The sequence below is a fragment of the Condylura cristata genome, unplaced genomic scaffold, assembly GCF_000260355.1.
Source record: "Condylura cristata isolate star-nosed mole 26May11 unplaced genomic scaffold, ConCri1.0 scaffold00014, whole genome shotgun sequence".
Lineage (NCBI taxonomy): Eukaryota > Metazoa > Chordata > Mammalia > Eulipotyphla > Talpidae > Condylura > Condylura cristata.
In genome coordinates, this window is record NW_004567115.1 from 52,047,790 (window position 1) to 52,062,025 (window position 14,236).

General features: G+C 40.4%; 1 protein-coding gene across 5 annotated transcripts in view; it reads left to right on the plus strand.

Annotated features, from left to right (window-relative positions):
• Nucleotides 1-5,381: 5,381 nt before the first annotated feature.
• HMBOX1 (homeobox containing 1) overlaps nt 5,382-14,236 on the plus strand; it is a 107,432-nt gene continuing 98,577 nt past the window's right edge. For 3 of the 5 annotated variants that reach the window (XM_012724881.1, XM_004682428.2, XM_012724882.1), the window contains exon 1: nt 5,382-5,438. The gene's annotated coding sequence lies outside the window, so the exon portion shown is untranslated. The remainder of the gene's footprint in view (nt 5,439-14,236) is intronic. The other 2 variants (XM_004682430.2, XM_004682429.2) reach the window with 2 other exon arrangements.

Consider the following 14,236-nt stretch of genomic DNA (forward strand, 5'->3'; position numbering starts at 1 on the left):
TAACGTAAACTCTTCCAGGAAATAAAAGAGGATTGCCACTCAGCTCTCTTTATGCAGCTCATTTACTCAGGAAAAGACTTGAGATGAATATTAAATTGTCATTAAAATACTAGGAAATTGTTATTAAAATATTAGGAAGTGATCAAAATAAATTGAATTCAACAAACGACAGAAGTTAATACATCATGACTAATGTCAAAATGTAAGCTTGTTTAACAATCTACATTGATTTCACTATATTAGACTGAAGTAGAAAAACTATAATCATTTCTATAGATGTAGGAAAGCATCAATTATGATTTTAAAACAACTAAGCAACTAGGAATAAAAAAAATGAGGTTATCCACCCAAAACCTTAAACCTACATGACAGTAGTGAAAAGCTCAGTGTTTTTCTCCTGATTGAGAACAGTCAGTGGTGTCTGTCCTTACTCGTTCTGTTCAGTCATTTATGGGAGCTCTTAACCTGTGCAGTATGATGGGGAGGGGGCGGAAGGTACAGAACTCTTGTTCTCAGTTTTTTTGTGTTTGTAGAAAATCCCAAGGAGTCTATTTAGGGAAAGAAAAAAAAAAATTAGGGAAAGAAAAAAAAAACAAAACTCTACAACTAGTAAGTCAGCTTAGCAAAATCACAGGCTACCTGGTGAATAAACAAGTCATTTTTAGATTTGTGTATCCTTATCTCTTACTAGCAGTGAATGACTGCAAAGTGGAAGCTTAATAATTGTCATTTATAATAACATAAAAATAAATGTGTATAAGCTATCCTGCTGCAAGCCATCCAGCACAACTGACATAAATAGGAGGGAATGTACACTGTGAGCACTGGTCAGAAGACTCTGTAATTTTAAAATTTCTCCCCAAATTGATCTGTACATTTAAAACAATTTTAAAATCCTAAAAGGCTTTTATGGAACTTGATAAACTGCATCTATAATTAATATGGAAATTATGAAGACCTATTACCACCCATTTAAAAAAATTTGTTACTTGATTTTAAGAGAACTGTAAAGTCGTAGGAATTGGTATAGTGATGTTAACATAGATTCTAGAAAGACCCACACATTTATGGCCAGTTGATTTTTTTACAAAGATGTCAAGACAATTCATTGAGCAAATGGTGCTAGAGGAATTATATATCCCCATGGGCTGTGATGAAGGGGACAGTGGCACCTTGGCCTTCATCTCATACCATAACCAAAAATTAACTTGAATGGGTATTAAGTAATCTTAAACCTTAGAGCTGAAACTGACTCTAAAAATTCTAAAAGAAAATATGACATTCCTAAGACAGCAGCATTTTGTGAAGGCCCAAAAAGCTTGAACCACAAGAGAATGAATGCTGCTAAATTTCACTTCATCAGAATTTATAGTTTACTTTGGAAGACATGAAGAGGCAAGGCCTCGCATGGCAGTGCACCTGAGACAGCTGTCTTCAGGGTACGTAGAAGCGAGTGTGTGGCGTCTTCTGTGTCCTCACTCCGGCACTTGTCAATGACGGTGATGACTTAAGTGACTGGGTGTTTCATTACATTCCCTCCACTGTGATTTTTTTTTGAAATAATAGCATTAACTCCCAGGCTTTAGGATTATAGTGATAGTCAGAGGGGGAAAAAAAAAGATGGAGTGCTAATGCTTTTCTTTTGTGTTACCATTATTGTTATTGTAGTAGACCTTGTTGATTCTTAACTCTCCCTTGGAAAAACGGTAGATATGAAAGGATCTTTCTTTTTCACACAACCGACTATAATTACCTCTTAAGAGTCTAATTTTTTTAATGTTTCAATAGATATGTGAACAGATCTGTAAACGTCCTTTTATATCCTTTTGAATCTAGTTGATTGTGGAAATCACAAGTGGGTGATTTTTAAAATCTGTTTTCTCTTAAGAAAAGAATTGCATGCGCTACTTTAGGGTCTGCCCTAGGAGTTTATGCAAATCCAGCCCTTTTTACTAATCTTACTTTTTTTTTTTTAAAGATTTATTTTTTTGTTCAAACAGAACTGGGGTACAGGCCAGAGGCTCAGGGGCGGCAAGAGGCTTCCCCAGAGACAGAGTGGGGAGCAGAACAGGCAGATCGACGAAGTACACTGCTGAGGGGAGCAGCGGGCGGGTCAGGAGAGGTCTGCCGCGCCATGTGGTCACCTTTGGGGCAGGCGGGGATCGAACTCATGTGGAAGTGGCTTTAGCTTCTCAGTGCTGTGCTTTAACCTGCTGCGCCACCAGGGAGGGCCCTTTACTAATCATACTTTTACGTGCAATTGAAAACAACATTTTTTAGAGGTATAGAGATAATAAATAATAAACACGTTAGTATGTGAATGGATATAATATTATAAATATATCCTTTGTGTTACATATCCAAATTGTGGCAATAAAAGAACTAATCATTATTGTCCTTTTTGCCTGGGTACCTCCTTAGATTCTGGCTTTTCCATATAGCAAGATACAAGATACATGCTCTAAAGCATCTGTGAAATGAAAGATAGCTAAGTGTTTCCCAAGAACATATTCCATACTTTGAGCTAAAAAAAGATTTCATGTCACATGAGACAAACAAATCCATTTGTTTTTGGCACAGAGAAAATGAGTTTTTTAATATCTGAAAGTTAGAGGTTGGTCACATCTACTATATAAATTTAAACTGTATTACAGAGGATTAAAAAAATAATACAACCAAGGATTGTTTTTAAAAAGCCAAATTAAGGGACTCAGGCGGGGGCAAGAAAGATAGAAAATATGACATGATCGCACTTGGGCACCTTATGGCGCCTTCTTGGTTTTCACACTGAGGGAGATGAGGTGGGGCGTGGGGCGGTGGTAGTCAAGACGTGGGATGCAAGCACGTCTTTTCCTTCTGTGTTTCTTCTCTCAGCTGTTGTTGCATCACCTTTCAGTCACCCACACTGTCTCCCTGGAACTGGAGAAAGATTGGCAAGAGGAAGGGGTATAAGATTGATATGAGAAAATATTTATAAACTGGCTCTGGAGGCTTGGAAGGGGCCGTGTCAGCATTCTGAGTGCTTTGGATTATGGTCATGTGCTGGCTGTCTACTCACTGACATTCTTTTTTTTCTTACTAACAGCGAACCACTGTTCCTAACCTCTGTTCTTTCCCACTTTATCTTTAATTCTGAGGAAAGTTCTTATGTATATAGTACACTAGCAGTTCATGCAAACTTGCTGTCAGCCATACCGATCCATAAGCCAAACACACCCAGTCCTTAGGTTAGTCGCGTGTGACGTATGATATTCTTCCTCATGGCTTTGAAGTTTCCAGTTTCTGCAGAAAAAGAATCTTTTTTTTTTTCCTTTGTAGAAATAGAGCAAAACTATATAGATTTTTTGAATCACAGTACCTACTATTGTATAAACTTTAGAGGCTGGAGACCTTGTCTTTGTAGCTTCCAATAATGTTTTGTGCCAAGTAGATGCCTAGTATTTATTGAAAGCAACACTTTTCATCATTTAGTGTTTTCTGTGTGTTAGAAAAAGGAAAAGAGGAATAAATGTGTTTGATGGCCAAGAGGGCATCAATTTTCAGTGTCAACTGAAATAACACTGCAGTGATGTGAACTGAGTTTAGCAAGAGAGAAATTTAGTAAAGAGATTTTTCAGACCCTGGCAAGGAGAGTAGCATCCGCTTCTCTGAGTGCCTGGTCCCCTGCCTCAGGGTTCAGGCCTTGGTTTATGTCGGTAAGTTACATACACAGAAGGAAAACTTAATTGTTTTTCTTAACAAGGGGGAGAAAATCTGGTAACATTTTCATTTAACCAACTTAAGTTAACCAATGTAACTGCTAAAGGAGAAGCCCTGCCCATCACTTCGAACCTTCCCTGATGTCGCGGTGGGCAGGATGCAGAGCTGCTGTGCTGGGGAGATGGGGACCAAAGGTGATTTGCACCCCCCATCCCCACAGTGCCGGCGTAGATGTGAGGCTCAGTCTCCTGCCTGCAGCTCACCAACACCACAGGGCTCGTGGTTGTGTTTCTCCCTTGGGTTGGCCCAGTAAGGTCACTGTGCTGCTGACACTGCCTCTGGAGGTGGCCCTGGCAGGGTGGAGGGAGAAATCTTCCAGTGGAGCACAAAGAATTCTTCTTAGTCCACAAAAGTGTGATAATCAAGAGTTTTCTTAAAGGTAACTGAAAAAGCACTTAAAAAGTCTAGAAAGTGCTGCTTCAAGGTGAAGTATGTTTCTTGTTCATTTTTGTCTTTAATCTTTTGTGCCATCTAGTTTGATGTTTTTATTTTTCATCTAGTTTTATTTTGTCCTGTCCTTTCTCCCCCTCCCTGGCCCCACCTTACTCACAATTCTTTCTGTTGCACCTCAGTAACTAGGTTTCAACAGGCGTGTTTCATTTGAGTCTGTCACTTTCTCTGCTTTTACCCTTGTCCACTATGAACATTACCTTCATTTAATTAAAACTAGGAAACTGGATTTTGCTCCAGATGAGCCCAGCAGAGTTCTTAAGTGACTGGTTTCCCAAGCCTCATCAGGTACCCATATTTCAGATCACAAACTGTGGTATCTGTACCACACCGTGGTGATTGGGAATCTGTAATGTTAAAATGAAAAAGCAGTGTTAGGATATGGCCTTGTGCAAGTTAGCCATATTCAACTGGCTTTCTTTATCTGCAAAATCGAGAGAATTAATGTCTGCCCTTGAACGTAATAGAATTTGTTGTGAATACAAAATTAAACAAAGCATTGTAAGCTACAAGACCTCTGCAACTTTAAGACATTTTGTGGATGAGGTTTCCAAAATGCCACTTAGAAATGGCTCAGTAAACTAAAGTAGCCATGCACCTCTACGGGGCCTCTCTCTGGATTTCTTTTTCTGTAGTAGCCTCTTTACCCTTATGGGAACTTAATGCACCTTTACACCAGATGTCACTACCTTTGTGAGTTTTTTCTCTGTGATCTAAGTTAAAAGCATTATCACTCCTCTAGTATGTAGACCACTTTCTAATTGACGTAGCTACTCCCTTATTTTCACGTTCCTTTCTGCTACCCCATTCCTGAGTGAAACATCCAAATCATGAAAATAGTCATTAAATTAGGGCAGTAGTTACTTAGACCTTAATGGGTGTCTCTGGTCACAGGGGAAACCTCATTTCATCCTTGGAAGTCAGGCGTCAGGTTTTCTGCTTCATCCGCACTGCTCTTCCTCATTTTCACACGGCCCGTCCGACTGCAGGTGTTTTGCCTAGAACAGTGTCTACTTCCTTTGTCTAGATGATGTCTGTCCTTCAGAGCTGAGCTGTGGGAATGCCTAAGGGAGTGTGCTTTCCTAGCTTCACTGACATGCTGAACACATGGCATACTCTCACAGCACTGGGTGCCCATCACAGCACTTCTTACAGGCGCAGCATTGCCACTTACTTGTGGAATTGTTGAAATAATGACTCACGACTCACGGAACTGGAGCTTTATGAAGGTAAAAACTGTGCTTGTTCCTGCTCTCTCTGTATTCCCGTTACCTAGGCAATCTGGGACAGTTGTCACTTAGTATTAATTGGGTGGATGAGTAATAATGCACAAAAATCGCACGGCCAAGCATTGGATTAGGAGTTCTGGGTCCTTACTTTTATATTTCCTGGTTTACAACTGACTTGGAAATTTCTTGTAAGCTTTTATGCCTGTTTGGGTATCTGTAGAACCGATTGTGAAGGTATTTTGAGAAGTATACAGAGCTATTTGAATGTGAAATTATATTAAGTAGCTAATGATATAAATGGAAGACTGTGATGAATACCAAGTAGAATGTATGGGCCTTTTTTGTAAACCACAAAAGTTGCATTTCTTGTTGGATTTTAATCTCTTGCTTTATAGTTCTTGTATATTTGACCACTTGCTATACTGGAAATATTCTCTCTCACTAGCCATCATTTGGGGCAGTAGATTTCTTTTATTTTCATTTATGAAAAACAAGAGCCAAAACTTTGTCTAAGACCAGCCTTAAAAATCCCTCTCTATGGTCCCACAAGCCCTATATAGACGTGGCCTCCCACAAATGGCTGACCTGTGTTTTATGATCACCTATTGCTGTGTGCTGTGAGGCATAAAGGAATTGTATGTTACTTTAACTCTGGGTAAAATGGAATAAGAAAACATCAGTTAATTGAATTGTTTGAAAATTGAATTCTTTGTTACATTTGGTGATCCCTAGTATTCTACCACTAGCCTATTAAAATATATTTATGTTCGCTTCCTCTCTACCTTCTGTTCTCAGCTTTTCCTACCTTCACCCTTTTTCATTCCTCTAATTTTTCTTCAACTTCAACAATCTGGGTTGCAGGGGAAAGAAACCTGGCACTTAATCAAGAACATGATCTCATTGCTTTCAATGGCTTAGAAAAGAAACATTTTAAAGCAGTTGAAAGATTTCACTTTGGAAAGTAGGTACTGCATAACTAAGTGTGTTGGTTCCCAGCAGAGCCTTGAGTAACCTTTTCCCAGCCATCCTCATGTTTTTTTTTTTTTTCTCTTCTACTTCCTGTTCAGTGAGCAATAGCCTACACTTAAAACAAAATCCTGTAAGTCCCTTTTGGCTCTCTTGCCAGAGTGGTGCTTTCTGTTCTTTCACTCTGCCACACAGTACTTCTATGTTTCTGAGGCCTGGTTGTCTCTGGGCTTCATCACTTATGTAGCTATAGAGTGTGATTTGGGGTGCCTTCTTGGCACTCCAGCTGTCTTGTTGCTTTAAGTATTTCTGGGAGTCCTGTAACAAGGATTTGATTATATCAAGGATTCGGGAACAGAAGTGAATATTCTTTCCTTAAGCCTCCTTGGAAAGTCTGCTCCATCCAAATCACCCTAAAGCTGGTGCCTTACTACTACCACTATCACTGCTACAGGCCCTCTGAGGGATGTGGCCGTGCCAGCAAAGCTGTCCTGGTACCTTCAGAGGGGCAGGACTGCCCCTTCCCCCTCTGTTCACATTTTGTCCCCAAGGCCCAGAGCTCAGGGTGTGTGCTCTCTAACAGGCTCTCTTGAAAAGGTTTCTTATCATTTGGATCTACCCTTAAACTCTGCTGGGCCCCAAACCAGTTCAGAGAGCCAGGTGGAAAATGACACCATGCCATTTCTTCCACTGTCCTTGCTTTGTTTCACTCTCCAGCTCTTGCCCTTTCCTGCTGAAATTTCCAGCATATATGAACTAAAGGCAGAATACTCTGTGTGTGTGTGTGTGTGTGTGTGTGTGTGTGTTGGAGAGGGGGTGTCATACTTGGGATCAACCCAAGTTACATTTTCATACACTGATTCTCACCTGCTGTAAATTAAAGGCAACAAAAATGTGTCAAATGCAAAATCCCCGAGCACCTCCACTCCTCACTTAGCAGGTTCTCACCCTGAGAGACTCGGTATTACCCCATTTCTTGTGCATCCCTCCAGAACTAGAAGGATGTTTTAAGGATGTAGAAACAAGTCTGTATAATTACTTACAGATTTCGCACTCTCCTCCACCTCTTTCCTTCTTTACACTTGGAGCACTGTTGCGTTTCAGCACGTAAGGAAACCTGCATGGTCATATCCTGACTTATTTATCTAGTCTTCCAAGGTGGACATTTGCCTTCTTCCTAATCTTACTATAATATTGCAGCAAAGAATACATTGAATGTATGTTATTTCCACTTGTGTGTTACCTAAGTGACAAGTACCCAGAACTGGAAATGCTGGATTAAAAGTTACAAAATTTGGAACCTGCTGATAGGTTACCTACTGGTAATTTTTAGTTGTTGAATTCTGAGGGGGTTTTATTTTGTTTTTGGTTTCTAGTTTATAGTCTGGGCACCTCCTTTCAGTAAACTGGCTTTATAGCCATTTCATTTTATTTGTTGATTTCTCAGACAGTGGCTAGGCAACATAAATAACTGAACCAGGTGTAAGAGAAAAAATACTTAATTTATGTTTTCACATTTACAAAGAGGTAGAGGCATCATGAATTATTTCTCTGTCATGGAACAATTGAAATACTTGGGTGATAGACGACAGCTGATATTTAGTGTCTGGAGATGGCAGGGACTGTGGTGGCCTGGATACAGGGGAAGGCCTGTAGTGGGGCCAGTGCTGTTCCTCGCTAGTCAAGTGTGGGCACATGGTGACTTGGTGGTGACAGATGCTGCTAGTTTTGTTCTTTTAAAAATAAGAGCTTCCATTTTTTATATTCAGTTTCTTGACTTGAAGGACTGTGTGAACCAAACAGAACATAGGTATGTGTGATCCAGTCTCAGCCTCGAGTGTGTGCTCTCGGCTGTGGCTTTTCAAAGGGGACTTCTAGATCTAGCCTGTCGCTCTGATTACCACGACTTCTAGGTCCTCATCATCTGCTACGTTCTAGATGTTGCCTTAAGCGGTGCCATTGATTTTTATTCAGTTTTGCATACCACTATCTACCCTTCTGGGTATTGATTTGTAATCTCCTTTACCTTGGTGTTTCCAGTCACAGTATAAAGAACCATGGGATTCCCACGTCACATTTCTATTCACTTATTCCCCTGTGACTACAGTAAGCATTTCTGCTTTAGAAGCATACACTGTTAGAATTTCTAACAGCCAGCAACGTAATATACTGGTAGGCTTTATGTTTTCTCCATGATTGTTACTGGGATTCTTTCTAGGTCTTGCATCTCTGGAGGCAGGGGCATCATGTTCACAGATACTAGCGTAAGTGTAGGTACTAGGTAAGAAAATAAAGAACGTTGAGTTCATTCATGGCTTTTTTTTGAATGTGGTTTGTTTTGAGCGGTATTAGAAGAGAAATGAAAAGCTTGAGCCCCTAATATTTATGATCCCCATTGGATAATAGCTTCTTACCCTTACTCTGGGGACCTCTACTACTACATGTTTTTGTGTTGCATTTTCCAGAATTTCCAAGGGTGTATAGTATTGCCTTGCTCAGTCCCTTGAAGATGCTTAGTTTTTGGAAGAGAAAGTAATTCTTTAAAGATGGTTATTAGAGGCCCTCCCTGGTGGCGGAGCGGGTTAAAGCACAGCACTGAGAATGTAAAGCCACTTCCGCATGAGTTCGATCCCCGCCTGCCCCAGAGGTGACCACATGGCGCGGCAGACCTCTCCTGACCCGCCCGCTGCTCCCCTCAGCAGTGGACTTCGTTGATTTGTCTGTTCTGTTCCCCATTCTGTCTCTGATGAAGCCTCTCACCGCCCCTTGAGACTCTGGCCTGTACCCCAGTTCTGTATGCACAAATAAATAAAAATCTTTAAAAAAAAATGGTTATTAGAGACTCCTGTTTTTTTTTAAAAGAGATTTATTTATTCACATATACAAGAGTTGGGTGTAGGCCAGAGATATGAGGATTGTGAGGCCTCACCAAAGACAGAGTGGGGGGCAAAACAGGCGGCTCTACTGAAATACACTGCTGAGGCGAGCAGCGGGGAGAGAAGAGAGGTCTGCTACAGCTCCCTGGCCAGGGATTGAACTTGTACTGCATGGCTGGAGATAGCTTTCTATTGCTGAGACTTAATCCCGTGAGCTACCAGGGAGGCCTGAGATTGTTTTTGTTGATTTTTTTTTTTTTTCCTCTCAAATAGTCAAAGTCTTTACTCATAATTATGCTAGCTAGGTTAGTAGGAAAAACTGTGGCAAATTGAATTGGGGGTGGGGGGAGCTTGGGACAGTGAGTTCTTACAGATAATGGAAGGGAGCAAGGTTTCACCAGGTCAGAGCTGAGAACTATCTTCCCAGCCCAGGGTTTATATGTGCCAGTGAAACTGCTTTCTCGTAGCTCTCTAAATGGTGTCCCCCAGTGTTTTCACTACTGTATTGTAGTTCACTAACTGATACTGTCACTAAACCACTTTTACCCTAGAGTACGGTAGCATTTTACAAAGATTAATGCCAAGCTTCAAAGGTGGTAAGGAAGCTAATATGTCTGGGTGCCTACTTTAGGAACCTGCACCCCCCTTTTAAACTATCTCATTTATTTCCTAGTAGTGACCCCTTGAGGTAGGTAGTGTTGTTTGCAATTCACAGAAGAGGGAACTAAGGCTTTAGCAAGACTAATAAATATGAAAGATCAAACAGAGTAGAATGTGAGATTTCAAGCAATAATAAATCTTGCTATTAAGTCTCTTATTTTTTGTGCTATGTTTTACTCTCCCTTTGCATTTTAGAAAGGTTATTTTGTAAACTGTAACAAGAATAGGAATGGTGAGAGGGTGGTCGGGAAAGATGGCATTAAGCAGCATAGAGAGAGGCTTTCAAGCCAGAGAGAGGGGCAGACGGGCTGGAGAGAAGTTCCCAGAGAAAAGAAGCTGCTAGCAAGGGTTGTTGGCACTGCGGGTCGAGCAGATGCGCGTGTTGTTTCCGTTCAGCACATAAAGCGTGTTTTTTTCTGGCTGTAAATTTCAGTTAAAACGATGACCTGTCAATTCTGTGTTGAAGTTAGAACATTAAGTATTTTAAAACTATATCATTTTCTGCCTTTCACAGGGATTAACTTCTGTATGACTGTGCTTGATAGGTGTCAAATATTTATTCTTATTTGTATATAAACTGAGCAAAGGAAGTAATAAGGAACCATGGGATACAGATCACAGCACATTGTTCATGCTGGCTACACCTAATGTAAAGTCATTCAAAACTGATTTGAGTCTGGAAATCACTGCAAGGATTGAAGCAGCAGCTTTGCCTCCTGTGATTGGATACCAATCTGTAGTCCAGAGGGCATTCTGTGAGGTAGCTGTGTTTGGGAGCATGGACCAATTGAAATAATCATGGCTATGAAGGGAATGTAAAATTTAGCAAGAGAAATTTAGTAAAGAGGTGATGCAGTCCCCGAAGGGAGTGGACACCATTCTCTCTGAGTAAAGGTCCCGCGCCTCAGGGCAGGGCTCAGCTGTGAGGCCTAGGTTTATGTGGGCAAGTTACACAGAAGGAATATTTTCAGTTCATTGAAGGGGCTGGTTTCTAGGCGACTCCCAGCCCTGCCTCTCACTTCGCCCTTTCCAGACCCTACAGTCAGTACCTGGCCGCCCTACTGTGTTGGGATGAGAGGGCCAAAGGTGGTTTTTGCATCCCTCATCCCAGAAGTGCTGTGTTTAGGCCAAGGCTCAGTCTCCTGTCTGTGGCTCGAGGGCGAAAGGATGAGGTGTCTGGATGCCTGGGGATATTTGTACTGTTCTTTCTTCCCGGAACTCCTTACAGAGAACAGAATTGTTGTTCTACTGACTCTTAACTCCTGAGCTGGCCCTGGCAGGGAGAAGGTAACATTTTCTTACAGAGCAAAAAGTGAATTTTCTTTTCTTGGTCCAAACATTTAATAAATAATTTAAAATATCAGTACTATATAGTTCTGTGGTGTGTTACAATTGATAATTGTCATAGTTTGAGAACTCACGAGTTGTGTCAGTCCCTGAGGAAGAAATGAGAATAGAAAATATGAAATGTACAGAGACTGTAACAGATAAAATTGGGACAGGCCTTGTGGTTCTGGAGTAGAATCCAGCGTTTGGTGGGAATGGCCAGATCATGAAAACACAGAGAACTGGCAGGGCACTGTAGAGAGAGGAAACAGTGCATACTGTAGCCCTAGGCTTTTAGAGACAGGAGTTTGAGAAAGTTGTATGGTTCCCAGCTCAGGTGGAGAGAATTTTGTCATGATTGGAGATAACTTTTTACACCTTGGTCCTGTCATGTTTGCGAGTTAAAGGAAGAAGACTGAGACTTGGCCTGATGCACCCCTCAGATCCTCAAGCAGTAAAATATATGAGGCCCGACAATAGCAATAGTAGACTTGGGGGATGCAGAAAATGAAAGAAGCTGTTGTTCTTAGGACCCATGTAGTCTTATGAATATTGGGGTGACTACTGGAATTTGACTTTGACTTTAGTTGTAAAACATCTAATGTTCTTCCACCTCCTCCTTAGTTTGAATTATATATAAATATATCCTCCTGAGATACGAAGGTAAAATACTTCTCTTGCAATGGAGAGCATATGAATTCATCTTCCTCCTCTGACTTCTTTTCTCCCTCGCAGCACTCATCTCCTAGTAAATTGAGAATGCTTCAAAGCTAGTCATAAGAGTAGTTGATGATGCTCTCTGAAGTACAATTTAATGGATGCTGGGAATGTCCAAAAATAACGTCTCTATGGACCTGTTGATATTATCAGAAATTCTACCATTAGCAATTCATGCTGTTTCCTATTAAATTCGCTCATCCCTAGTAAAACTATCTATTTAATCTGTGTCTGGCCAAGACGGGTTACGTTTAGTATTTCTAATGGAAATTGCCAACTATGGTAATGGACTGTTGAGTTGTGATGTGGCAACACCCTTGAGGAGGTGGGACCCCCCCACACCCCCACACCCCACCCCCGCACGCCCCCATCCATGTTACTGACTCACAGTGTTGTAAACCAGTTGCCTTAATTCTTAAGAAATTATTTAGAGGTAACTTTTGAACTATAACTTCCTCTTTGCGGGGGTCTCCTGGTAATCCCCAACTTTTCTGCTTTCATGACCTTGCCCTTTACCCTTTCTCTCGTGGTGCTAACCATGTCCTCGGTGCTGTTCTCTGAACACTGGACAGTTTCTGCCTCAGAGTCTCAATCTTGAATGTTCTCTTTCCCTGTATTTACAGTTTACTTTCTAACTTCCGTCTTTACTCTGATTTAACTTTCTCAATGAGGTATTCTTTGAGAATCCTGTTTAACCTTGTACCCTTACCCACCCACAATCCTGAAATTCTTTCCCAGCTTTACTTTTCTGTTGTATTTGTTACAGTATTTAAACTGTATGCTTGACTTTAAAAAGCCTGTCTTTCACTCCAAGAATGTAAGCTCTCCATGAACTGGGATTTCGTTTTGTTCACTGTTGTTTCCCAGTGCCTGGCATATAATAGGTGCTCAGTAAATATTTGTTGAAAGTATAAATGCAGGTTCCTGTAGTATTTATGCATGAAAAGAAGCACCTATTGGTAAAGTGGATATCAAACAGTTATCTCATTAAATAGATGAGATTATGGTAAATTATCTTAAAATGGTATTCCCAGAATATATTAATAAATTTTCTTTTTTCCTTCTACAAAAAAACTTATATAGTTTCTATTTACACATTTATAACAATTCTGAGTTCTTAATGAAACCTACAAGTGACATGTTTTAAATAGACCCTAAATTTCTGCATGACTGAATGTAATTTTTGCTTTAATTTGTTGGTAAATTAGTGTAAGTACTATCTGGGGAATCAGGGCTTCTGGTTGCTGTTACCAAGATTTTTTTGATCTATAAACTGAGGTGATTAGAAAATATTGTTAACATCATTTCTAAGCTCAACATATGATAACTTTAGTTTAATGAAATGTCTTACTTCAATTCTATAATTATTTATTAAACACTGGGAAACTTTTGGGATATAAGAAGTGCAAAATGAAGAAGACAGTGGATCTTCCAGAAATGCAAAACAACAAATTTTTCCTTTGGAAGTTGTTTATCAGTGTATGTTATGCTCTGCCCGCAAAAGAGAGTAGAGGTTTCAAAGTCACGTGAATGTTTCAGCAATAAATCAGGGCATCGGGATTGGTGCTGTGAGTAAATTGCTGTATTTCTGTGTCAGAATATTCTGGATCTCTGCCAGTAGAGTGTCCTTTTTGCTTGTTTGGGGCCAGTGCATAGTTTTAGTTCCTTTTTTAAATGATAGTTATAGACTTAAAATTATTTATAATGGTGATAGGATATTCAACCACTCAGATGTTAAGTTTTTGTGTTGCTGTTAACTTTGGAAAACTGTCATTGGTGAAGCAATGTTAGACTATTGAACTCATAATTCTAGTATTTCTCACTGCCTAAAGAGGTTCTGAAGTCCTAACAGAATTTAGGTCCAAGGGCATGATGGATGAGGACTGTAAACCAGTGACAGGGTATCTCTTTGGTTCTGGAAACCTATGCAGATCAATACTCACTGTCTTTGTATCTTTAACACTTGCACAGCACTTGGCTTACAGGTGTTTAATGCTTTTCAGTTGTCTTAGAATATGTTTCCATTGCATTAATTTTTTTAAAGATTTATTTATTTTTGCAAACAGAACTGGGGTATAGGCCAGAAGTGCAGGGGCTGTGAGAAGATTCACCAGAGACAGAGTGGGGAGCAGAACAGGCTGACTGATGAAGTACCCTGCTGAGGGGAGCAGCAGGCAGGTCAGGAGAGGTCTGCCTCACCATGTGGATCACCTCTAGGGTGGGGATCGAACTCATGCTGAAGTGGCTTTAGCT